The 25708-nt window shown below is 34.4% G+C and overlaps 1 pseudogene; it reads left to right on the top strand.

Annotated features, from left to right (window-relative positions):
* LOC128546225 (target of rapamycin complex 2 subunit MAPKAP1-like) overlaps positions 1-24999 on the top strand; it is a 32728-nt pseudogene extending 7729 nt beyond the window's left edge.
* The last annotated feature ends 709 nt before the right edge of the window (positions 25000-25708 follow it).

Raw genomic sequence — 25708 nt, 5'->3', positions numbered from 1 at the left:
CTTTTGAGATAAAGCTTTGAAACTTTCAACACTTGTTTACCATCATCATGGCCAGTTATAGGCAAGAGCACATAACTCCATCAACGATTTTGGCTGAATTATGGCCCCTTTTGACTTAGAAATCATGGTTAAGTTTTTCGTACCAGTTCATATTTTGACAAAGTCTTTTGAGATAAAGCTTTGAAACTTTCAGCACTTTTTACCATCACCATGTCCAGTTATAGGTGTGGTAAACCTGGGTTTTGGCTCAGAAATATTTTGCTTTTTGTAAATATCTAAATAAATAGTTTTAGTTACCATGTTCTTTTACCGTACATTAAAGAATACATTATGACAGAGCTTTGCTGAAAGTTTGACCCTTATTGAGTAAATATTGGTCGAGTTATTCCCAAAAATATACCTAAAAAACTCCCGACTTCGAGAAAGTTTATCAGCAGAAACCATTAAATGCTCCTAAATACATATTTTATATTTTGCCATGGTATATCCACTTTCAATATATTATAAATATATGTCTTAATATTTATGTAAAGTTTGAGGACATGACATTATGTAGCTTTAAAGTAATTATGAAAAATCTACTTTGCTTACATTTTTGCTAGTCCACTTCTTACAGACTAGAGCTGACCAATGAAATTATTTATTAAAAATATTTAGAGATATTGTTCAGGTCTGAAACTTAACTGTCATGTCAGGGATATTAATTTTTAGTTATGTGAAATTTTGTAGATTTTTTAGAAGCCCTGTTCTGTTGCAATCCTTTAAAAATGGCCCTTAGATGTGAAGACTGATTTTGGCAGCCATATTGGATATCTTTGGGAGAATTTGTGTGTCAACTCTTTGACACTTGATTTTAGTGCTTTTAAAGCATTATTTGTAATTTGAAATATACTGATAAGGTGCAGTTTTTCTTCTAGTTTGTGTTTATGTAATTGGTTTTTGATGACATTTATTCTGTTTCTTGCATTTGGTGAGAAAAGTTTTACATATTTGGGAAAATGTCATTGACCAATCAGATTGCAGCATTTTTGGTGCTTCTCTATAAATATGGGCTTATCAGTTATTTCTGGGCTCTTCTAGTTTACACTTTTGGATTAAACACTTCACTTTGTTAGGAAAATATTGGAAATTTGGAGCCAATTTTAGGAACTTTGGACTTATTTTTATTGGGGAATAATTTAGAAATTTGGAGTTTAATTCATTTGCTTAAGAAAATTACTGGAATTATTACATGCATTTTATTTGGACTTTTCTGATAATTTTGACATGTTCTTAAAGGAACTAAACTGCATAACTGGTGTATATAGTAATTGTAGAAGCTTATTTGTAGACATAATTTATATCTTTGCAGTTGTGAATGTGTGGTTATGAGTGTACTTTTGATCTGGAACAACTGATACGGGGACTGGAAACCGGCATTTATCTTATCTTATGCTGTCGTCCGATTGAAGCGTATGCCGTAGGTTATTCTGCTATTACTCAAACACTTACGCCTTACAGTTTAACTTGTCCTTTCAGTGAAAATCTGGGAAAGCATTTGTTGAATTTTTTGTTGAAAACAATAGTTCTGCCATGAAATTATTGCCTGCATCTGTTTTTAAATGGAAAATATCTACATTATTGTTACTTTTCGCCCTGTGAAACTGGCTAAATCTAGGCTTGTCTTACCCAGAAAGAAAGATGTCGTTTTTTACATGATATTTGCCTTGTTGATTCAGAGTATTTAGAACAATAAAATTAGGACATATTCTAATGAAAATAGCAAGTCGAAACTGTAAACTGTTGCCTGAAAATATTTGTTTATGATATTGCTTTGTTCTTCACCATTTAAATGCGTGTTAAACCTAGATGATTTTCTGCAGTTGTATCTAAAAGTTCAAAATACTAAATGTAACTTCGTTGTCGGCCTTTTTAAAAAAAAAAAATATTGTTATTTTAATTTAAATACATTGTATTTTTCACACATCAGTTTTAAGATTAAATTATTAAACTAATTTTTGGAGTTTAAACAACAATTTCGTTTGAAACATTCTCTGCGTTCAAGAAGAATGTTTGTTTCTGTATGTAGAAATCTGACATTATAAACAATAATTATAATTATGGCTCTACAAGATTAAGACAAGTGTCAGCTTTCTGGTTTTTTCCATTTTATTTATTCAAATCCAACAAAAATTGGTCCTTTGATAAAGGTTTGAAGTTACGTGGTAAAATATTTCTTCAGGGAAGTGAGCTCGAGTTAATTCATAATAATTAAGCATAACACCACATGCAGCCGCATGCTGTTTTTCCTTCGGAATCCCTTTAGATCAATCTCTGATCATCTAATTATCGCCACTTAACATGTGACTGGTAAACCCTTTGAACAAAAAGTGTTATAGCTCCATGATTAACATGAGGTAATATGCTAATTACACGCTAATCGATAGTGGCGAAAACAAAATATCGATCGCTAACGACTGGTCGATATTTACAGGTATGGACGACAGCATAATACAGATAAATGTATTGATTTATACGGAGTTTCTACTCCCCGTATTAGACCTTCCTGTTTTGATTTAATAGATTTATAAAACTGGACTTACTCTTGTGTCTTCATTTAATTCTACATAATGTGTTGACTTTTTCCAAATTATAATCTAAGTGATGTTATAACAATTGAACTTATTATTACAGCACTTGGCATTATAATAACTTTGAAATAGCCCAGAAAGTGGCTTCAAAAGGAATCTGGCTTTTCCTTAAATTAATTAAGCCAGTGGTGTCGGTCATCCTGAACATTTACCCCCAAAACTCGAGCAATCAGAAAATTGCAAACAACCATATTTTAGGTCCTCGTTGAACAATTTAACCCCGGGACGGGGGTTTACGACATAGGCAAGAGCACATAACTCCATCAAGGATTTTGGCTGAATTATGGTCCTTTTTGACTTAGAAATCTGGGTTAATATTTCGTACCAGTCCACATCTTGACAAAGTCTTTTGAGATAAAGCTTTGAAACTTTCAACACTTGTTTACCATCACCATGTCCAGTTATAGGCAAGAGCACATAACTCCATCAAGGATTTTGACTGAATTATGGCCCCTTTTGACTTAGAAATCATGGTTAAGTTTTTCGTACCAGTTCATATTTTGACAATATCTTTTGAGATAAAGCTTTGAAACTTTCAACACTTGTTAACCATCATCATGTCCAGTTATAGGCAAGAGTACATAACTCCATCAAGGATTTTGGCTGAATTATGGCCCTTTTTGACTTAGAAATCTGGGTTAATATTTCGTACCAGTTCATATTTTGACAAAATCTTTTAAGATAAAGCTTTGAAACTTTCAACACCTGTTTACCATCAGCTTGTCCAGTTATAGGCAAGAGTACATAACTCCATCAAGGATTTTGGCTGAATTATGGCCCTTTTTACTGAGAAATCTTGGTAAAGTTTTTCGTACCAGTTCATATTTTTTGTAAAGTGTTTGACATATGGCTTTGAAACTTTTATCACTTGTTTAGTATAATAGTCTCTATCTGTAGGAAAGAGAACATAACTCTGTCATCTATTTTGGCTGAATTATGGCCCATTTTGGACTTTGAAATTTGTTCTGTTTCCATACAAGTCCATGTTTTGTCAAAACTATTTGACATATGGCTTTTAAACTTTGAACACTTGTTTATCATTATGATTTCCATCTGTAGGCAAGAGTACATAACTATTTTGACTGAATTATGGCCCTTTTTGGACTTTGAAATTGGCTCATATATTGCCATTTAGTGCAAGACTTACCGAAATCAAAGTAATACAGGAACATTGTTTGTCTAATCTATTTATTTCTTTTGTCTGAATATCCGTGGAAATATTTTGACACCATTCTTCAATCAGTTCTTCGAATAGTCGAGCGCGCTGTCATCAGACAGCTCTTGTTAGCTCACCTGTCACATAGTGACAAGGTGAGCTTTTGTGATCACCCTTAGTCCATCGTCTGTCGTCAATCCGTCCGTCCGTTTGTGCGTCCGTCAACAATTTCTTGTCTGCAAGATAGTGGTTTCATTTATGATTTTATTTTAACCAAACTTGCACACAACTTGTATCACCATAAGATCACGGTTCCTTTCTTGAACTGGCCAGATCCCATTATGGGTTCCAGAGTTATGGCCCCTGAAAGGGCCAAAATTAGCTATTTTAACCTTGTCTGCACAATAGCAGCTTTATTTATGATTTGATTTTTACCAAACTGGCACACAACTTGTATCACCATAAGATCTTGGTTCCTTTCTTGAACTGGCCAGATTCCATTATGGGTTCCAGAGTTATGGCCCCTGAAAGGGCCAAAATTAGCTATTTTGACCTTGTCTGCACAATAGCAGCTTTATTTATGATTTGGATTTTACCAAACTTGCACACAACTTGTATGACCATAAGATCTTGGTTCCTTTCTTGAACTGTCCAGATTCCATTATGGGTTCCAGAGTTATGGCCCCTGAAAGGGCCAGAATTAGCTATTTTGACCTTGTCTGCACAATAGCAGCTTCATTTATGATTTGCATTTAATCAATCTCGCACAAAACTTGTGTCACCATAAGATCTTGGTTCCTTTCTTGAACCGGCCAGATCCCATAATGGGTTCCAGAGTTATGGCCCCTGAAAGGGCCAAAATTAGCTATTTTGACCTTGTCTGCACAATAGAAGCTTCATTTATGATTTGATTTTAACCAAACTTGCACACAACTTGTATCATCACAAGATCTTGCTTCTTTTCTTGAACTGGTCAGATTCCTTCATGGGTTCCAGAGTTATGGCCCCTTAAAGGTCCAAAATTGGTTATTTTGGCTTTTGCAGCCAGATAGAGACTTCATTTTTAGTTTTATTTGATACAAACTTCCAAAATATCTTCAGCAACAATAAATCTTGGATTCCATGACAAATCAGATCCAATCGTAGGTTCCAGAGTTGTTTTATATCTGATTACCTCCCCTGATTGTAATCAAAATGGATTTATATCAGTAAGTACTTACAGGACTTATTTGAAATTTCATTATTGTTATTGGTTGGACTGAGACAATCAGGGTAGATAACTGTTGACTGATTTTATGTCAAATTACCTCCCTTTATTTTAAATTAAAATGGGTATATCTCCATAACTAATGAAGATACTGGTCTGAAATTTCATTTATGTCAACAGATGTATTTGGCAGATCCTTCTTTTGTTCACTTACAGTATTTTTTTTAATTACTTCCCTTTTAATTTACTATAAATAGCTTATTTTTAGTAACTTTTTTATTATTGGCCATAGGGAACATAGATGGTACTTTCAATTTTTAGGTGTATTTTGACATATCTATACCTTGTAAGAATTTTTTTTTGTTTTTTGTTAAATTTCTTCCCTTTGTTGTTCCTGTCCTTTGGACTTAGATATTTTTTCTGAGGGCCTTCTTGTCCTCAAGTGCAGTGATAACAGGTGAGCGATATAGGGCCATCATGGCCCTCTTGTTAAACAACTATGTATGAAAACGGGTTTTCCGACGGCTTCAGTGCCATTCTGTTAATGACCAACATGGAATATTGGGGTAATATTATTAGTAAAATACCAAGCACTTTACATGGTACCCTATTTTTCTTAAAGTTTAAAGTAACCATGGCAACAGAGATGTTTAAAATAGCTTATATCTTGCTTTTTATCATAATTTCTTATAAAAAAAAATATTCAATAAGATATCTTTCTTGTTAATGTAGCTTTAAAACGTTTTAATTCTAACGTAGGTAATATTTTCGTGTTATTTACATTTATTCCATATTACTCGACATAAAATAAGAACATGTACCATTCTTTGTCTTTTATTTATCTCATTGTTATACTGTTAAATGTTTTAAGATCAGATAACACATTATGACGAACAAATGACTTAAAATACTTGATTTCTAAATTAATATATTCTACATCTGCTAAGGTAAATGCATCAATAGATCTGAGAAAAACATTGAAAAGTTAAGTTGGCATGTTTTTGGCCGCTCTATCTTCAAGCGAGAGGAGACCAGGCGCAAGCATGAGACAACACGCGATGCGATGACCCCTAAAAACCGCAGACGGCACCCAGCACACGGACCACACCCGAATGTATGACAGCAGACCTCAGCTCACCACGGCTCCGCACCAGAACGATGCCACGAAGCAAGTCAAGAGCTGTTACCAAACACTCAGTGCTAGAAAGCTGTCTGATATATGTCTGTGCTAAAACAAGAACGACAATATTGACATTATTGTCCACGAAAACGGCACGCGTTAAATATTCATGAGACAGCCCATTTCTTCAGCTAGTAAAACTAAAATACGGACTGACCGGGCCTACCACACAAAACATCAACTGATGCACCCCAGACACACTTCACCTTGCAAGAAGCAACGCAACATAAGCACCACACAACATTATAGTGAAGCATTACAGACAACGGAATGCAAACAGGGCCTCACCAGTACCATTGTGATGCATTACAGACACTTCATATCGCAAGAAACAACGCAACATAGGCATTACCAACACTATAGTGAAGCACTACGGACAACGGAATGCAACTTGGGCTTCACCAGTACCATAGTGATACATTACAGACACAACCTAGGTTTCGCCAATACTGTAATTATTCACTATAGAAGCTTCACTACGCAAAAAAGCAAAGCAACCTAGGCATCACCAGAACCTATAGTGGTGCACTACAACCACTTCACAAGCAAGCAATGCAACGCAACGCAATGCAATCTAGGACTCGCCAGTACTATAAGGACGAAATCCTAGTGACCCGAAGCAAATTCAGGTCAACCAACCTTAAATAGCAAGGTGCATCTTTTGCAATGAACAACCTTTGGTGCACTGTTTAAGACAATAATGCCCTTGTGATAGGCCCGGTAAAGGCAAACATAGCTTCACCAAACTGAGCGGACCGTGTCCATAACTGACAGACGACAACGCAAATTACACTGAACTGTTCCGAATAAAATTCATCACACCAAACGCATAGATATATCTCTAGTTCGGCGTCTACCGTATAAATCGCCACAAAACAAACACCCAACCGGTTATTGTTTAGCAATCTAATTAACTCGATATCTCGCCTGATCCCCTCCATTCAACATTATTTGAGCGACAGTCCTAACATTTAAGGTATAATTACCGATTCATTAAAATTACAAAACACATAAATAACTGCCAGTGAGCCTTATCTTTTATCTAGAAGCTAAGATATAAATGAAAATACCTAAGCCAAAGTAATACACAAGTTCATGTAATTTCTTTCCTATATATTCTTTTACAGAAAATGTCTTAAACATTAATTTAATTTCCGATATCCTAAAAAAGCAGACAGTTCCAGTTAAAAACATTCTAACGAATGCTGTTATTTATCAACACAATACACCTGAATTCCATAAATCGGGAACTATCCAAAAGTTAATTCCCAGGAAGTATCTACGGTACTTTGAAGTTCCTTCGACTTGGCTTCTATCACAGAACATTCATTCGTAACTTCTTTGAGTATGATTATAATTGGGATATCGGAGACTTCACAGTGTACGTTGCACTAACAGCTCACTGACATCTTCAATAAACGCCATATAAGAAATCTGTACCCTGAAAGTATAATACAAAACGCAGCAAATCTGACACAAATTTCTCCAGAATGTCAGGTCTTTCACCAAAAAAAAAAAAAAAAAAAAAATAAGTTAACCATAAAAAACTACTGCATTAGCAACTTTAGGGGTGTGGCGGGAGGGTAAGTTTATCTTTACTGAACGACATGTAGAAGAACTGTAGATTCTGTCAGTCAGTGTATAATAACGGTCTATTCGCCCTTTCAGACGCAATGTGAGAAATCTGCACGGGCTTTTTGCTTTTATATCGAACAACTGGCTGTGTTCTCGGCTTGCTGAACATGCACATCAGTACTGTATTGATAAAACGAGAACCAGTTCAACTGAATAATAAAGGCCGATTAATCCCGAATCCTTACCAACTAACAAACATTTTAAGTCTCGAGGAATAAATGAAATTATTTTAAAGAAATAATTTATATTATTTAAACAAACTTCACAGCTTAAGATACTTACAGCAGCACCCCTCGTCTGACATTTTTATGGAAAAATCGTTCTGCATGCTGCTATTGTTATTATGGATATTGTTGAAATGAAAATAAAATGCTGAAGCTGTGTTCCTTAAATAGATCAGTATCAACGCTTTTGAATTTTACAATTAGATATATAGGTAACGGGCTTTGTTTCCATGGTAACATCATTTTAATTCAAGAAACCACAATTTCCTAGTGAAATTTGGACAATTTTAGAGCTTAGTTTTAATATATAAGTAACAAATTATCAACGGAAACGGAAAAATAGGTATTAGAAATCAAACTGCCCAATTTTTATTTGAAAATGGCCGTATTAAGTAACCTTTCACTCAGCTATCTTCACAATAACATTGGTTACCATCATCCATTTTCTTACATTCCGCATAACATTTCAGTATAACTATATAAAAGAAGCAAAATACTGATTATTATCCAGAGCGAAAGACACATAAAAATATTTCAGTAAATAATGTCTGTTTAAAAATTAATAGTTCAAATAAAGAAAATGCACAGAATTACGTACTTTCAAAATAAAAGCTATTTATTTTGCGCGGTAACTGACACATAACGTCATGACGTCAATGACGTCATTTTAAAGCAACAATGTTTTGAAGCGTTTCTGCGACAATTTATTAATTATTTCTGCATTATTAAACAATTAAGCATCAGATCGGAGACGGGTTCATGATTTTTTTTCTAAAGAATGGTTATACAAACACATTTGGTTTGGCGTAAACGTCATCGTAAATGTCACATTAGCTTCCGGTTGGACATGGGCACATACAAATATGAAGGTAACATACCTCCTTTAGATTAATTTGTCCAAATACAGTTGAAAATTGATGTCTCAACACACTTATCTCAGAATTCGAAGACATAATCAAGTCCCGTCGTGAAAACACATGTACATAATATTATTTTAAGAGAAATTTCAAGTGTGTTGTGCATTTCTTATAAAGTGTTTGGCCAAAAGTTCACAAACACCATAGGATTGTTATTTGTGCAATTTGGGTTTTCACAGGTAAGACCAGAGTTTTGGCCCTTGATGTAGTAAAAACTGCTTCATTTAGTTGATCTCAAAAAAGCATGTGAAGTTGTGCAATTTGGTTTTTAGCTCGACTTTTCAAAGAAAAAGTAGAGCTATTGTACTTAACCCAGCATCAGCATCGCCGTTGGTTAAAGTTTTTGATAAAGTCAGATATCTCTGTTACTACCAAAGCTATTGATTGAAACTTAAAATAGTTATTTACTATAACAGTCTACACCAGGAGAAACAATCCCCATAACTCTGATTAGAATTTTGACAGAATTATGCCCCTTTTTAACTTAGAATTTTTGGTTAAAGTTTTTGATAAAGTCAAATATCTCTGTTACTATCAAAGCTTTTGACTTGAAACTTAAAATACTTGTTTACCATCAAAGTCTACTCCAGGAGAAACAATCCCCATAACTCTGATTTGAATTTTGTCAGAGTTATGTCCCTTTTTAACTTGGATGTTTTTTTACTGGCAAAGCTCTAATTCAGAGTCAAGCACTGAGAAAAGTTAAGCGCGTTAGACAATAATATACATTCAGAATGTTTTTATTACATTCAAGTGAGCATTTCAGTAATGTTGAAGTTAGTGTTGTAATTTTATTGCTAATGAGGAGAACATACATTTTATCAAACTTTTTTATGGGGTTATCATTGTGTAACCAACTGTTGCAATAGAACTACTCATCAGGGCTCGACCCTAAGCACTGCCATATTACCTAGGACAGGTAAAAGATGTACGTGTATTTTGTTTACATCTATTTCAGAAGGAACACAGATGTATATTGTTTACATATAATTCAGAGAGAACACAGATGTATATTGTTTACATGTATTTCAGAGGGAACACAGATGTGTATGTTTACATATATTTCAGAGGGAACATAGATGTGTATTGCTTTCATATATTTCAGAGGGAACACAGATGCATGTTGTTTAAATATATTTCCGAAATGAACACAGATGTATATTTTTACATATATTTTGTGAACACAGATGCATGTTGTTTACATATATTTCAGAGGGAACACAGATGTATGTTGTTTACAAATATTTCAGAGAGAACACAGATTTGTACTGTTTACATATTGCTGAAGATGATGGCGAGGTTGACACAGACCTTCCAAGTTAGGACAGTAAGGAACCAGTGTCAAAGTTTGGCTTCACCAAGCTTGCTCTCGTACAGAAATATGTTCCTGCAAACACCAACAAGCCTTCTATTATTGTTACTGTGTAAGTACTGGGTACATTTACAAATTTACATATTTCGGGGTAATTACTTGAATATATCTGACTGTATTTACATTCAACTGTTTGGCTTATATTCAAAGTGAAAATCTTTGAATAAAACAAATCAATTGAATCATTAGCAATATTGTTTACACACAATTATAATCAGCAAATATTTCATAAAAAGGCTGTTCTCCTCTGACCTGCTGTTGATATATCCCTACATAAGGAATTGACTTTGGGTAGAGGGTCCTTGTTTAACCAGAGAAGCTTTCCTTTTTTAGCTCACCTGAACCACAGGTTCACAACGAGCTATTAGTAAAGGCAGATTTCCAGTGTCCTTTGTAAGGATTCTTTTCTTCTGAAACAACTGGTGAGAAGAACACCAAAACTGGCCTGTATCATCTTGACAAGGTCCTTTGTCAAATATGTTCAATAGTTTTAAGGCCCCACAAGAGTGAAAAATAGAAAAATGTTCAAACAACTTCTTCTCCTGAACGGCTTGATGGATCTTCATTAAACTTGGTCTGTAGCATCACTTTAAGGTTCTCTCCAAGTTTTGTTCAGATGGGGGTACTTCTTTTATGGGTTAGAGCTGAAACTAGAAAATCCTGTAAATGACTTCTTCTTGTGAACTGCTGGGTGAATCTTCATTAGACTTATGTGTAACATCAGTATGAGGTCTTCTTCCAAATTTATTCAAACAGGGTTACCACTTACCTTGAAAAGTCAGGGAAAAATGATTTTTTTTCTCAGGGTCAGTGAATTGTAAGAGAAATCTTGATAATGATCAGTGAAGATTGATGTTTAAAATGGTCAGTGGCTATGGCAGCCTTCAAGCAGTATTTATAAGTATTTCTAAACACATTTGTGAGGAGTGTGTTTATAGTCGAGTCAAGTCATTTATTATCACTGACTAAATTATCATCATTATGTTTACACTCATATATTTTTGGTATTTGTTGATGAAAATTTGTTTTATCTAAAACAAAATAAATATAAAAGGGTGGATTGGTTTTCTGTAGGGAAGGTTGAAAACATATGGTGGTATTGGTCAGTGAAAAGAATGGTTTAGTCAGGAAAAAGTCAGGGAATTTCATTTTCTCAACTAAGTGGCAACCCTGCCTTTTTTGACCACTAGAGTGTAAAGTAGAAATACTTTTAAAGATCTTCTTTTCATGAACCATATAATGGATCTTCATCAAACTTTCCTGTAGCAACTTTTACAAAGTCCTTATTTAAAAATAGATTTCTCCAAAAAGGGGTCAATTGCCCCTAAAGCACTAGTCTAGAGCTAAAAATCGAAATATGTTTGAACAGCTTCTTCTTATGAAGCCTTGAATAGATCTTCATCAAATGTGCTATGTAGAATTCTTATAAAGTCATATATTAAATTTCCTCATATCTGGGAGGGACCACTAGAGCTTAAAATAGAAATATTTTTGAATGACTTCCCTTTGAACCGCTAGTCATTGACATTTAATTTTTCAGTCTGATCTATGTCATATATATATATATATATATATATATATATATATATATAAATAAAAAAGAAAAACATCCAATGGGTTTCCTCTATCTGTATTTCTGTCTACCTACCGGTTTCATGTCATAATCATCAGGGCAGACATATAAAAAATGTGTAGTTGCTACGCAACGTCACATGTGTACACATGTGTACGCAACGTTATTTTATGACGTCATCAATATTTGTTTAGTTTTGGCTTAAATATATCAAAAAAGTAACGTTCCTTAGACAACCTAGCTGAAACATTATTATTATGAAATTTATAAAAAGGAAAAATTAAATACTGTGGGTCCATTTTGGAGCATAGATCTAAATGTTCACTTACAGGCAATTGTCTTGTTGATGGGTCTCTTATTTGCTGATCATGAACTGTTCTTCTGTTTCTTAATTTATCACCTGTTTGACCAATATAAAACTCTTTGCACCCATTGCAAATCAAAACATACAGAACATTTTGAACAGTACAATCCATGTTTTCTTTTACATGAAAAATTGTGTTATTTAATTTTAAAGTAGAACCTTCTACAATGTGTTTACATAACCCAACAACGTGGCTCATTACATTTTTTAACTGAAGGTGGGGTGACATTTTCATTAAATTCTGATTTAACAAGAATACGTTTAAGGTTGGGTAATTGTCTTTTGCACTTAATTAATTTGGTATTATCTATTATTTTCTTCATGGTGGAATCAGAATTTAAAATTTCCATGTTATTTTTTATAATTCCAAATAATTCTCTATTTTTAGGATTAAATGTAGAAATATATGGCATGATTTTTTCTTCTTTATTTTCCTTTACTGATAATAAAGTACTTTTAGGTATTTGCATAGCTTTTATGATTCCTGTTTTTATAACTTGTACTGGGTATTTATTTTTAATCAGATTAGAAGCTAATTCTATTAATCTTGTGTTAAGTAAATTTTTGTCCGAAATAATAGTACACAGTCTACGAGCTAAAGAAAAAGGAATATTAGTTTTAGTGTGCTTAGGGTGACAAGACTTAAAATTTAAGAGTTGTTTAGAATCAGTAACTTTAAAGTAAATATCTGTGGAAATTACTGTCCCTTCTTTTATAACTAAAATATCTAGAAATGGCAGACTACCGGCACTCTGTTGCTTTTTAAAACTTATATCTTTATGAAGTGAATTCAGCATTTTTTCAAAAAGTTCTAAATCATCAAATGATAGTTTCCAAAATATAAAACAATCATCCAAGTATCTTTTCCACTGTTCCATGATATAATAAGCAAATTGTTCATCCTTTACCTGTTTCGCTTTTTCATATAATTGTTCTTCCAAAAAACCAAGGACCAAAGTGGCATATGTAGGTGCAACTTTTGTGCCCATAGCTGTGCCTTTAGTTTGATTAAAAAACAAAGAATTAAAAGAAAAATTGTTATTACTTAAAACAATTTTCAAACCATCAAGAATAAAGTGTTTATTGAACCTCTCATGGAGTAAATGAGGGTGTTTATTCAACCAAAATGATATGGCTTCTAGACCTAATTCATGTGGAATGTTAGTATATAAACTAACAACATCGAATGAAACTAATATAGTGTCTTTTGGCACTGTTTCAGGTAAAAAATTAAGGAATTCTATATTATCCCTTAAATAACTTTGTACTTTATTTAGAAATGGTTTAAGTAAAATATCTAAAAAGCAGCTAAGGCGACTTGTTTCACAGTTAGGGCCAGCTACTATTGGACGAAATTTTAAATCTTGAGGATCTACCACCTCAATGTATTCAGAATTAATATTTTTACAAATGTTTTGAATTAAAGTGCTTTTGTGAATTTTTGGTAAACCATAAAATGTGCTAGATCTGCAGTCAAAATCTAATAGGAAATGAATTTCATGTTTAGTAAGATTTGTAGTTTTATTAACAAGACTTCTTATTTTAGAAAATATTTCTTTTTGATTACCACTTGGTATAGATTTATAATACGACTCATCAGTTAACATTTCCATAATTTTGCTTTTATAAAAATCTATATTCATTAATACAATACCACCTCCTTTATCAGCTTCTTTAATAATAATAGATTTATCTTGCGCTAATGACTGAATTGCTTTTCTTTGGGCTAAAGTAATGTTATGTTTGATTTGTTTATTTTCGGTAGAGATATTTAAACACATTGTTTTGGTTGTTGTTATATATGTATCTAGTTTTTCATTGCGTCCACTTGGAGGCATAAAATTTGACTTATTTTTAACTAAAGAATTGTTTGTACATACTTCATTCTCAAAATATTCATTTAATCTAATTTTACGAAAAAATTCCTCCATGTCATTAATTAATTCAGCAGAATTATGTTTTTCAGATGTAGGGGTAAATTTAAGACCCATCAACAAGACACTTTTTTCAACATCATTAAGTTTAAGATTAGAAAGATTGTAAATTTTTGTAAAACTTTTATTTGTTTCAGCTAGGTTACCGTCTTTTATGATTGGCTTCTCCAGTTGTGGTCCGCCTCTAGAAAAGAACGATAGTTATCAGGCTTGATAAAGCAACAGAGTGCCGGTAGTCTGCCATTTCTAGATATTTTAGTTATAAAAGAAGGGACAGTAATTTCCACAGATATTTACTTTAAAGTTACTGATTCTAAACAACTCTTAAATTTTAAGTCTTGTCACCCTAAGCACACTAAAACTAATATTCCTTTTTCTTTAGCTCGTAGACTGTGTACTATTATTTCGGACAAAAATTTACTTAACACAAGATTAATAGAATTAGCTTCTAATCTGATTAAAAATAAATACCCAGTACAAGTTATAAAAACAGGAATCATAAAAGCTATGCAAATACCTAAAAGTACTTTATTATCAGTAAAGGAAAATAAAGAAGAAAAAATCATGCCATATATTTCTACATTTAATCCTAAAAATAGAGAATTATTTGGAATTATAAAAAATAACATGGAAATTTTAAATTCTGATTCCACCATGAAGAAAATAATAGATAATACCAAATTAATTAAGTGCAAAAGACAATTACCCAACCTTAAACGTATTCTTGTTAAATCAGAATTTAATGAAAATGTCACCCCACCTTCAGTTAAAAAATGTAATGAGCCACGTTGCGGGTTATGTAAACACATTGTAGAAGGTTCTACTTTAAAATTAAATAACACAATTTTTCATGTAAAAGAAAACATGGATTGTACTGTTCAAAATGTTCTGTATGTTTTGATTTGCAATGGGTGCAAAGAGTTTTATATTGGTCAAACAGGTGATAAATTAAGAAACAGAAGAACAGTTCATGATCAGCAAATAAGAGACCCATCAACAAGACAATTGCCTGTAAGTGAACATTTAGATCTATGCTCCAAAATGGACCCACAGTATTTAATTTTTCCTTTTTATAAATTTCATAATAATAATGTTTCAGCTAGGTTGTCTAAGGAACGTTACTTTTTTGATATATTTAAGCCAAAACTAAACAAATATTGATGACGTCATAAAATAACGTTGCGTACACATGTGTACACATGTGACGTTGCGTAGCAACTACACATTTTTTATATGTCTGCCCTGATGATTATGACATGAAACCGGTAGGTAGACAGAAATACAGATAGAGGAAACCCATTGGATGTTTTTCTTTTTTATTTATTATATACTTGTCCAGGAGTAACTTTTAATATTTTCTATTATATATATATATATATATATATATATATATATATATATATATATATATATACTGATTCATCTTGTTTATTTTAATGACAGGAGTGTGCCACACCGAGGCTTAAACAAGTTTCAAGTAGAAGCTATGAACATTCCTATGAGGGAAATTCTTGATAAAGTTCTCAAGAGAAGGAAAATCAAAGTCAGGCCAGGTAAGTTTACAATTAGATAGACAGAAAATTGAAGCCGTACTTGTTTGGTTTACAAAATTTATGTAGTTGTCAGTGAATACTACAGAAAACAAAGGAGAGTGGTGGTCCGGATGTTAACCCTTAGCCTGCTTAATTTCTTAAATGGACTTGTCCATCATTCAATTTCAGCGATACCATTTATTATTCGAAGGGGTGTTCAATGAAAGTTTACTGACAGAATAACGAACAGTGCAGACCATGATCAGACTGCACGGATGTGCAGGCAGATCTTGGTCTGCACTGGTCGCAAAGGCAGAATCACTTGCCGGCAGCAGGCTAAAGATTAAAATAGCCACCTGCTCAACATGAGTTCATTAAAACATTTTGTTCAAGCTCCACTGGGATAATGGTCACACCTCATATGACACTAAACTTTAGTACTGGCTTTTCCTGGAATCCAGCAGAAACAAATAAAATTAAACTTAAGAGTAATTCACAAATTTTAAAGTTAATGATAAAAGAATCATAGAATGTTTTAGAATTTTGTTGGAAAATGATAACAGGTGTAGGACTGAAGCAGTTGAAGGAAAATGGACTAGCTAAAAGTACTGTTGACTTTCCTGTGCTAATTTTGTGGCATAATGCACTCAAATGTAAATCATAGAAATGTATTTAAATTTCTCATTGTGTAATTGTCTCACACATCATCTGGAGTAGACTTAATTGTGTTTTGAAAAAAATGTAGAACTTCAAATGTGAATTAATTGTTTTAGGCCAGTCGTACAACTTAGAGAAGCAGGTTGAACCAGGGTTACCAGTGGACCTTGATGCCAATCTGTCCAGCATGGATACACTAGAGTTCTGTCTGGTCAGAGAACATAGTAAGTGTAATAATTGAGCAGCGCCATGAGAAAACCAACATAGTGCATTTGCAACCAGCATGGATCCAGACCAGCCTGCGCATCTGTGCAGTCTGGTCAGGATCCATGCTGTTTGCTTTCAAAGCCTATTTATTGCAATTAGAGAAAGTGTTAGCAAACAACATGGATCCTGACCAGACTGCGCGGATGCGTAGGCTGGTCTGGATCCATGCTGGTCTCAAACGCACTATTTTGGTTTTCTCATGACGTGGTTCATATAATATTGTTGTATATGTGACACATTGCTTATTATGTCTCCCCACTCTGGGGGAGACATACTGTTTTTGCCAGGTCCGTCCATCCGTCCGTACGTCACACTTCATTTCCGAGCAATAACTGGAGAACCAGTTGACCTAGAACCTTCAAACTTCATAGGATTGTAGGGCTGCTGGAGTAGACGACCCCTATAGTTTTTGGGGTCACTCCGTCAAAGGTCAAGGTCACAGGGGCCTGAACATTGAAAAACCATTTCCGATCAATAACTAGAGAACCACTTGACCCAGAATGTTGAAACTTCATAGGATGATTGGTCATGAAGAGTAGATGACCCCTATTGATTTTGGGGTCACTCCGTCAAAGGTCAAGGTCACAGGGGCCTGAACATTGAAAACCATTTCCGATCAATAACTAGAGAACCACCTGACCCAGAATGTTGAAACTTCATAGGATGATTGTACATGCAAAGTAGATGACCCCTATCGATTTTGGGTCACTCCATTAAAGGTCAAGGTCACAGGGGCCTGAACATGGAAAACCGTTCCAGTCAATAACCTGAGAATCTCTCGATCCAGAATGTTGAAACTTCATAGGATGGTTGTTCTTGCAGAGTAAATGACCCCTATTGTTTTTGGGGTCACTCCGTTAAAGGTCAAGGTCACAGGGGCCTGAACATTGATAACCATTTCCGATCAATAATTTGAGAACCTCTTGATCCAGAATGTTGAAACTTCATAGGATGATTGAACATGCAGAGTAGATGACCCCTATCGATTTTGGGTTCACTCTGTTAAAGGTCAAGGTCTCAGGAGCCTGAACATGGAAAACAATTTCCGATCAATAACTTGAGAACCACTTGACCCAGAATGTTGAAACTTAATAGGATGATTGAACATGCAGAGTAGATGACCCTATTGATTTTGGGGTCAGTTTATTAAAGGTCAAGGTCACAGGGGCCTGGTCATGTAAAATCATTTCTGGAAAATAACTTGAGAACCACTTGACCTAGAATGTTGAAACTTAATAGGATGATTGGACATGCAGAGTAGATGACCCCTGTTTATTTTGAGGTCACTTGATCAAAGGTCAAGGTCACAGGAGCCTGAACAGTGACTTGAGAACCACTAGGCCAAGAGTGTTGAAAGTTAGCGGGATGACTGGACCCCAGTCTGTAAAAAGGAGGAGGCAACTCTATTAAGCATTTTGACTGAATTATGGCCCCTTTTCAACTTAGAATATGCTTATTGTAATGTTAAAGTTTTACTCATAGCTTATATTATACTATCAAGCACTGAGAATAGTCGAGCGCGCTGTCCACTGACAGCTCTTGTTTACAAAAGCAATTTCTAGTTTCCAGTAGATAACACCTAATGATTTTGAGGTCAGTGGATATAAGGTCAAGGTCACAGTAACTGTTAGTAACTGTTCAATATCTTCAGAATGTCTTCGAGTCTCAAACATGGCAGGCACATTGCATGTATGAAATGGAATGTCCATTGATTCTGCGGTTGGTGGGTAAGAAGTCAAGGGCACAGTAACCATATAGCACAAAAAACACATTTACCATGAACCATTCTTGATTTTGAGATTTCTTTGTCAAAGGTTTTGGTTACTGTCTTGACAAGAGGTCAGATAGAAGGTCATATCTGCTGAATTCTCGAGAGTTTTCTTCATCACCATCTCTTTCTGAGCTGTTGCCAGGCCTATATTGCTCTGCTCTTGTTTTTATTGCAAATGCTTGTATACTTAATTATTATTATCTGGATATGTTTGATTTATGTTTGAAATAATATAATCCCAAACAGTGCTTCGTCATTGAATAAAGTCATCGTTTGGAGTTGAGATGCTGCACCCTCGTGTTATGATAATGCCCATCTAAACGACAAACAATGATTTTACCAAATCACTGTTTGAGATATATTATTACGATTCTAACACGTTATCAAGGATTATTATGTACGTCCTTGAAGATATCCATCAAATATTTGCCTGTTTTTTTGTTGACTTTTTTCCAATGCGCAGCTTTGCCATCTGATGCTATATGACATAATAATTGTGACGTCAGAAAAATTAATTATTGAATAATTACACACAGTTTTCGGCCTTCTTTGTTTAATGGTAAAACAAATTGGGTTGTGTTAGAATAGATTATATTTGAGTGCTATTGTTGCAGAAAGCCTTGACAACAGATATTTCACATGTGGAAATTTTTAGTCAGTTTTTTTTTCTTGCAGCAAAGTAAATACTGTGTTTTATATTTAGATTGTGAATAAAAGTGGCAAATATTTCATGTAAATTTTGGAATGAATGTATAATGATTGCACATCTTATAAAACACAAGACTTATTTGCTGTAGTTGGCATTAACATGTTATTTATATTCTGAATGAACAATACAATAAATCAAATGAATAAGCAGCAGCAGGATGTAGTGTATATATATTTCGGTTGACCAGGTTCTGCAGTTTTTATGTGGGAAATGAAATATTGCTGTTTAAATTACAGTTTCCTGGACAACAGATCTGCATGATACTGAATGTAGTTTTTAAATTTGAACTGAATGTGGTTCTAAAATTTGAAAGTAACAGCATAGTTTTATGTGAAAATTGAAGTTTTAGTATTAGAGTATTAAATAATTATTACTGATATTAAATGATTGTGAATCTTCTGTATCGTAGGTTCCCATGGAGATTTTGTTGAAAGTGATGATAACAAGTCCTCCAATATGGCGGAATCTCTGACAAGTCACCAGTACAAGTCTTATATTGTAAACATGATATATAAAATTAGAACTAAGACAGAGGTGCAGTTAGGTAAATATTTTTACAGGTTGCTTATTCATTCTGTGGTTTTTAGACAGGTCTTTTGCATACTTTTCCCCATAACTTTTACTTTGTTTGATGGACATTCCATATATTTCTTACTTTACATTTAGTATGCATTCCTTGTTGTTTTTTGACACTGGTCAGATTTGCACACATTTTGATTTTACCTGAAACCCGAGTCTGAAATTTGACCTTTATGTCACTTGACATTAAAGTGCGAAGTTGTATTTTTTATATTTTCATATTGTTCTTTAATTTCCGAAAGTTATGTGTTTTTATTTCCACACTGGCACCAGGTATAAGTGGAGAGAAGGTTGAGATAGATCCAGTGGCAAGTAAAAGTGGTACAAGATTGTGCTGTTTTGCCATAGGGGCTTAAATTTGTGGATTTGAAAGTTGAAAAATAAATAGGAATTTTCTTTGTTTAATGGGAGGAAATTTCATGGATTGAAACAAAAACAAAATCCATAAGAACTATTCCATGACTGTATTAAAAATTGTTTTGTGGTCATAATTATATTTCTTTAAGTAGGGTCTTTTACTGTTAAGTCATTATACTGGCGGACTTAATTAATTTTGTGGTTGTGTGACAGCAGTGTCAATCCATGAAATTATGTTTAGAGGAAGAAATATTTTATCTTTAAAAATGGACATTTATAAATTTATGTACCCTTGGAATAGGTATTTTAGTCAAAGCCTCTTTCTCTTGCAACTGTAGGAGACTTCTGGTTTGATCCCCATCTGTCAGTCATTTAGTTGTCACACTAATTGAGATCCTGCCATAACTTTGAAAATTACAAGATGAAAATATACATATTTTTAGCTCACCTGTCACATAGTAACGAGGTGAGCTTTTGTGATCACCCTTCATCCATCGTCAGTCCGTGCGTCCATCCGTGCGTCAACAATTTTTTGTCTGCACGATAGTGGTTTCATTTATGATTTTATTTTAACCAAACTTGCACACAACTTGTATCACCATAAGATCCCGGTTCCTTTTTTGAACTGGCCAGATCCCATTATTGGTTCCAGAGTTATGGCCCCTGAAAGGGCCAAAATTAGCTATTTTGACCTTGTCTGCACAATAGCAGCTTTATTTATGATTTGATTTTTACCAAACTGGCACACAACTTGTATCACCATAAGATCTTGGTTCTTTTTTTAAACTGGTCAGATTCCATTATGGGTTCCAGAGTTATGGCCCCTGAAAGGGCCAGAATTAGCTATTTTTACCTTGTCTGCACAATAGCAGCTTCATATATGATTTTATTTTAACCAAACTTGCACACAACTTGCATCACCATAAGATCTTGGTTCCTTTCTTGAACTGGCGAGATTCTATTATGGGTTCCAGAGTGATGGCCCCTGAAAGGGCCAAAATTAGCTATTTTGACCTTGTCCTTGTCTGCACAATAGCAGCTTCATTTATGATTTGAATTTAATGAAACTTGCACAAAACTTGTGTCACCATAAGATCTTGGTTCTTTTGTCAAACCGGCCAGATCCCATAATGGGTTCCAGAGTTAAATTTTTTTTTTATTACTTCCCTTTTACATTACTATAAATAGCTTATTTTTAGTAACTTTTTTATTATTGGCCGTAGGGAAAAACCGAGACCACTTTTCTGTCGTACATTATGGATGGTACCTCCAATTGTTAGGTGTATTTTGACATATCTGTACCTTGTAAGAATTTTTTTTTTCTTTTCGGTTAAATTTCTTCCCTTTGTTGTTACTGTCCTTTGGACTTAGATACTTTTTCTGAGGACCTTCTTGTCCTCAAGTGCAATGATAACAGGTGAGCGATATAGGGCCATCATGGCCCTCTTGTTATTCTGTTGTTGTGGACACAAACTTTGTTTCTATGGCAACAAACATAGATCCTTGGATAATTTGTACAAAGTACAAACGAATTTTAGCTTGACTGTACAAAGGATGGAGAGCTATCCTACTTGACCTAGGGTTGGCGTCTTTCTGTGTCCCTGTCTTGGTTAAAGTTTTGATGCACTTTCTCTTTATCTTATTTCTTACTTGATGGATTTGCTTATAACTTAAAATAGTTAATCCTCATCATCACCCACATCATATGGCTTAAGGGTCATAAGTCTGGCACCAATTTTTCATGAATTATGCCCCCTTTTTACTTAGAATTTTATGTTAATTTTTCACTATATCTCTTTTATTTCCAAAGGGATTTGATTCAGACTTTTAAAATTATTGTTCATCATCATCGCCTACATCATTTGACACAAGGACCATAACTATGACGCCTGTATTTTATGAGTTATCCCCCTTTTTACTTAAAATTTCAGGTTGTAGTTTTTTAGCTCACCTGTCACATAGTGACAAGGTGAGCTTTTGTGATCACCCTTCGTCCGTCGTCCGTCGTCAGTCCGTGCGTCCGTCAACAATTTCGTGTCTGCACGATAGTGGTTTCATTTATGATTTTATTGTAACCAAACTTGCACACAACTTGTATCTCCATGAGATCTCGGTTCCTTTCTTGAACTGGCTAGATCCCATTATGGGTTCCAGAGTTATGGCCCCTGAAAGGGCCAAAATTAGCTATTTTGACCTTGTCTGCACAATAGCAGCTTCATTTATGATTTGAATTTAATCAAACTTACACAAAACTTGTGTCACCATAAGATCTTGGTTCCTTTCTTGAACCAGCCAGATCCCATTATGGGCTCCAGAGTTATGGCCCCTGAAAGGGCCAAAATTAGCTATTTTAACCTTGTCTGCACAATAGCAGCTTCATTTATGATTTTATTTTAACCAAACTTGCACACAACTTGTATCACTATAAGATCTTGGTTCCTTTCTTGAACTGGTGAAATTCCATTATGGGTTCCAGAGTTATGGCCCCTGAAAGGGCCAGAATTAGCTATTTTGATCTTGTCTGCGCAATAGCAGCTTCATTTATGATTTGAATTTAATCAAACTTGCACAAAACTTGTTCATCATAAGATCTCGGTTCCTTTTTTAAACTGGCCAGATCCCTTAATGGGTTCCAGAGTTATGGCCCCAGAAAGGGCCAAAATTAGCTATTTTGACCTTGTCTGCACAATAGCAGCTTCATTTATGATTTGATTTTAACCAAACTTGCACACAACTTGTATCTCCACAAGATCTTGGTTTCTTTCTTGAACTGGCCAGATTCCATCATGGGTTCCAGAGTTATGGCCCCTTAAAGGTCCAAAATTGGCTATTTTGGCTTTTGCAGCCATATAGATACTTCATTTATGGTTTTATTTGATACAAACTTCCAAAATATCTTCAACAACAATAAATCTTGGATTCCATGACAAATCAGATCCAATCGTAGGTTCCAGAGTTATTTTATATCTGATTACCTCCCCTGATTGTAATCAAAATGGATTTATATCAGTAAGTACTTATAGGACTTATTTGAAATTTCATTATTGTCATCAGTTGGACTGAGCCAATCAGGGTAGGTAACTATGGACTGATTTTATGTCAAATTACCTCCCTTTATTTCAAATTAAAATGGGTATATCTCCGTAACTAATGAAGATACTGATCTGAAATTTCATTTATGTCAACAGATTTATTTGGCAGATCCTTCTTTTGTTCACTTACAATAATTTTTTTTTTTAATTACTTCCCTTTTACGTTACTATAAATAGCTTATTTTTAGTAACTTTTTTATTATTGGTCGTAGGGAAAAACCGAGACCACTTTTCTGTGGTACAACATGGATGGTACCTCCAATTTTAGGTGTATTTTGACATATCTGTACCTTGTAAGAATTTTTTTTCTTTTTGGTTAAATTTCTTCTCTTTGTTGTTCCTGTCCTTTGTGGACTTAGATATTTTTTCTGAGGACCAATGATAACAGGTGAGCGATATAGGGCCATCATGGCCCTCTTGTATGCACTTTCACTCTATCTGTGTTATTACGAAACAGATTTGATTCAAACTTTAAACAGTTTACCACGTCATCATCCACATCATATGACACAAGGACAATAACTCTTGCACAATATTTTTTTTATTATCCCCCATTTTTGCTTTAAATTTCTGGTTAACTTGTTGATGCACTTTCACTTTATCTCTGTTATTACCAAATTGATTTGATTTAAACTTAAAATAGTTGTACCACATCATCACCATCATTATATGATACAAGGGCCATAACTCTTGCATCAATATTTCATGAATTATGTCCTCTTTTTACTTAGAATTTCTGGTTATGGTATGACACATGGTACATTACTTTTGCAGAAGATTTCCACAAATTATGTTCCTTTTAATAAACTGATTTAATGTTTTTAGACTTAAGCTATTGTCCAATATCTTCATCCACATTTGAGTCATTAAACACTCCAATGACAGCTTCAGCTTCCTCAGATGTGCCCAATTTCAGTATCCAGCATCGAAATAGTCCAGCTTGTTGTCTCCTGTGACAGCTCTTGTTTCCTAAACCTTGCAATATATGTAGAAGAGAATATGTGTGTTATTCCATTTCTCAGTTTGACTTTGTCCATCTGTTATTTGTCATTAAGTCATATATAATGGATTCTGCCATAAATTTTAAAACATCCTGATAAAGTTCAAAAACTTTGTACACACTTTGTAAACTAACTAAATTTTCCCATATTTTACAGGTAAATCTGTATTCCAGCTGACCTATTTTGGGCACGACTACAAACATCATGACTTCGAGGCTGACACGGATATGTGTAATGAGATAGTACATAAGATGAACAATATATTAGGCTTAGCCCAGTCAGGAAAGATTATGTGGCACATAGAGACAAAAAACTACAGAAAAAACGCGAGTCTTTTCATAAATCATGAAAGAGAAAACACATGATTAGAAAGTAACATTCTGTTATCCTACATCAGTTTCTCAAGCCAGTTCATGTTCCCTTAGTTGCTTTACTTTTAAGCTCACCTGTCACAAAGTGACAAGGTGAGCTTTTGTGATCGCGCGGTGTCCGTCGTCCGTCAGTCCGTGCGTCCATAAACTTTTGCTTGTGACCACTCTAGAGGTCACATTTTTTGTGGGATCTTTATGAAAATTGGTCAGAATGTTCATCTTGATGATATCTAGGTCAAGTTCGAAACTGGGTCACGTGCCATCAAAAACGAGGTCAGTAGGTCTAAAAATAGAAAAACCTTTTGACCTCTCTAGAGGCCATATATTTCACAAGATCTTCATGAAAATTGGTCAGAATGTTCACCTTGATGATATCTAGGTCAAGTTCGAAACTGGGTCACGTGCCATCAAAAACTAGGTCAGTAGGTCTTAAATTAGAAAAACCTTGTGACCTCTCTAGAGGCCATATATTTCACAAGATCTTCATGAAAATTGGTCCGAACGTTCACCTTGATGATATCTAGGTCAAGTTCGAAACTGGGTCACATGGCATCAAAAACTCGGTCAGTAGGGCAAATAATAGAAAAACCTTGTGACCCCTCTAAAGGCCATATTTTTCATGGGATCTGTATGAAAGTTGGTCTGAATGTTCACCTTGATGATATCTAGGTCAAGTTCGAAACTGGGTCACGTGCCTTCAAAAACTAGGTCAGTAGGTCTAAAAATAGAAAAACCTTGTGACCTCTCTAGAGGCCACATATTTCATGAGATCTTCATGAAAATTGGTCAGAATGTTCACCTTGATTTTATCTAGATCAAGTTCAAAAATGGGTCACGTGCCATCAAAAACTAGGTCAGTAGGTCAAATAATAGAAAAACATTGTGACCTCTCTAGAGGCCATATTTTTCATGGGATCTGTATGAAATTTTGTCTGAATATTCATCTTGATGATGTCTAGGTCAAGTTCGAAAGTGGGGCACGTGCCTTTAAAAACTAGGACAGTAGGTCAAATAATAGAAAAACCTTATGACCTCTCTAGAGGCTATATTTACATGGGATCTGTATGAAAGTTGGTCTGAATGTTCATCTTGATGATATCTAGGTCAGGTTCGAAACAGGGTCATGTGCAGTCAAAAACTAGGTCAGTAGGTATAAAAATAGAAAAACCTTGTGACTTCT

The sequence above is a fragment of the Mercenaria mercenaria genome, chromosome 7 (genome assembly GCF_021730395.1).
Source record: "Mercenaria mercenaria strain notata chromosome 7, MADL_Memer_1, whole genome shotgun sequence".
Taxonomy (NCBI): domain Eukaryota; kingdom Metazoa; phylum Mollusca; class Bivalvia; order Venerida; family Veneridae; genus Mercenaria; species Mercenaria mercenaria.
This window is presented reverse-complemented; position numbering and strand designations above follow the sequence as displayed.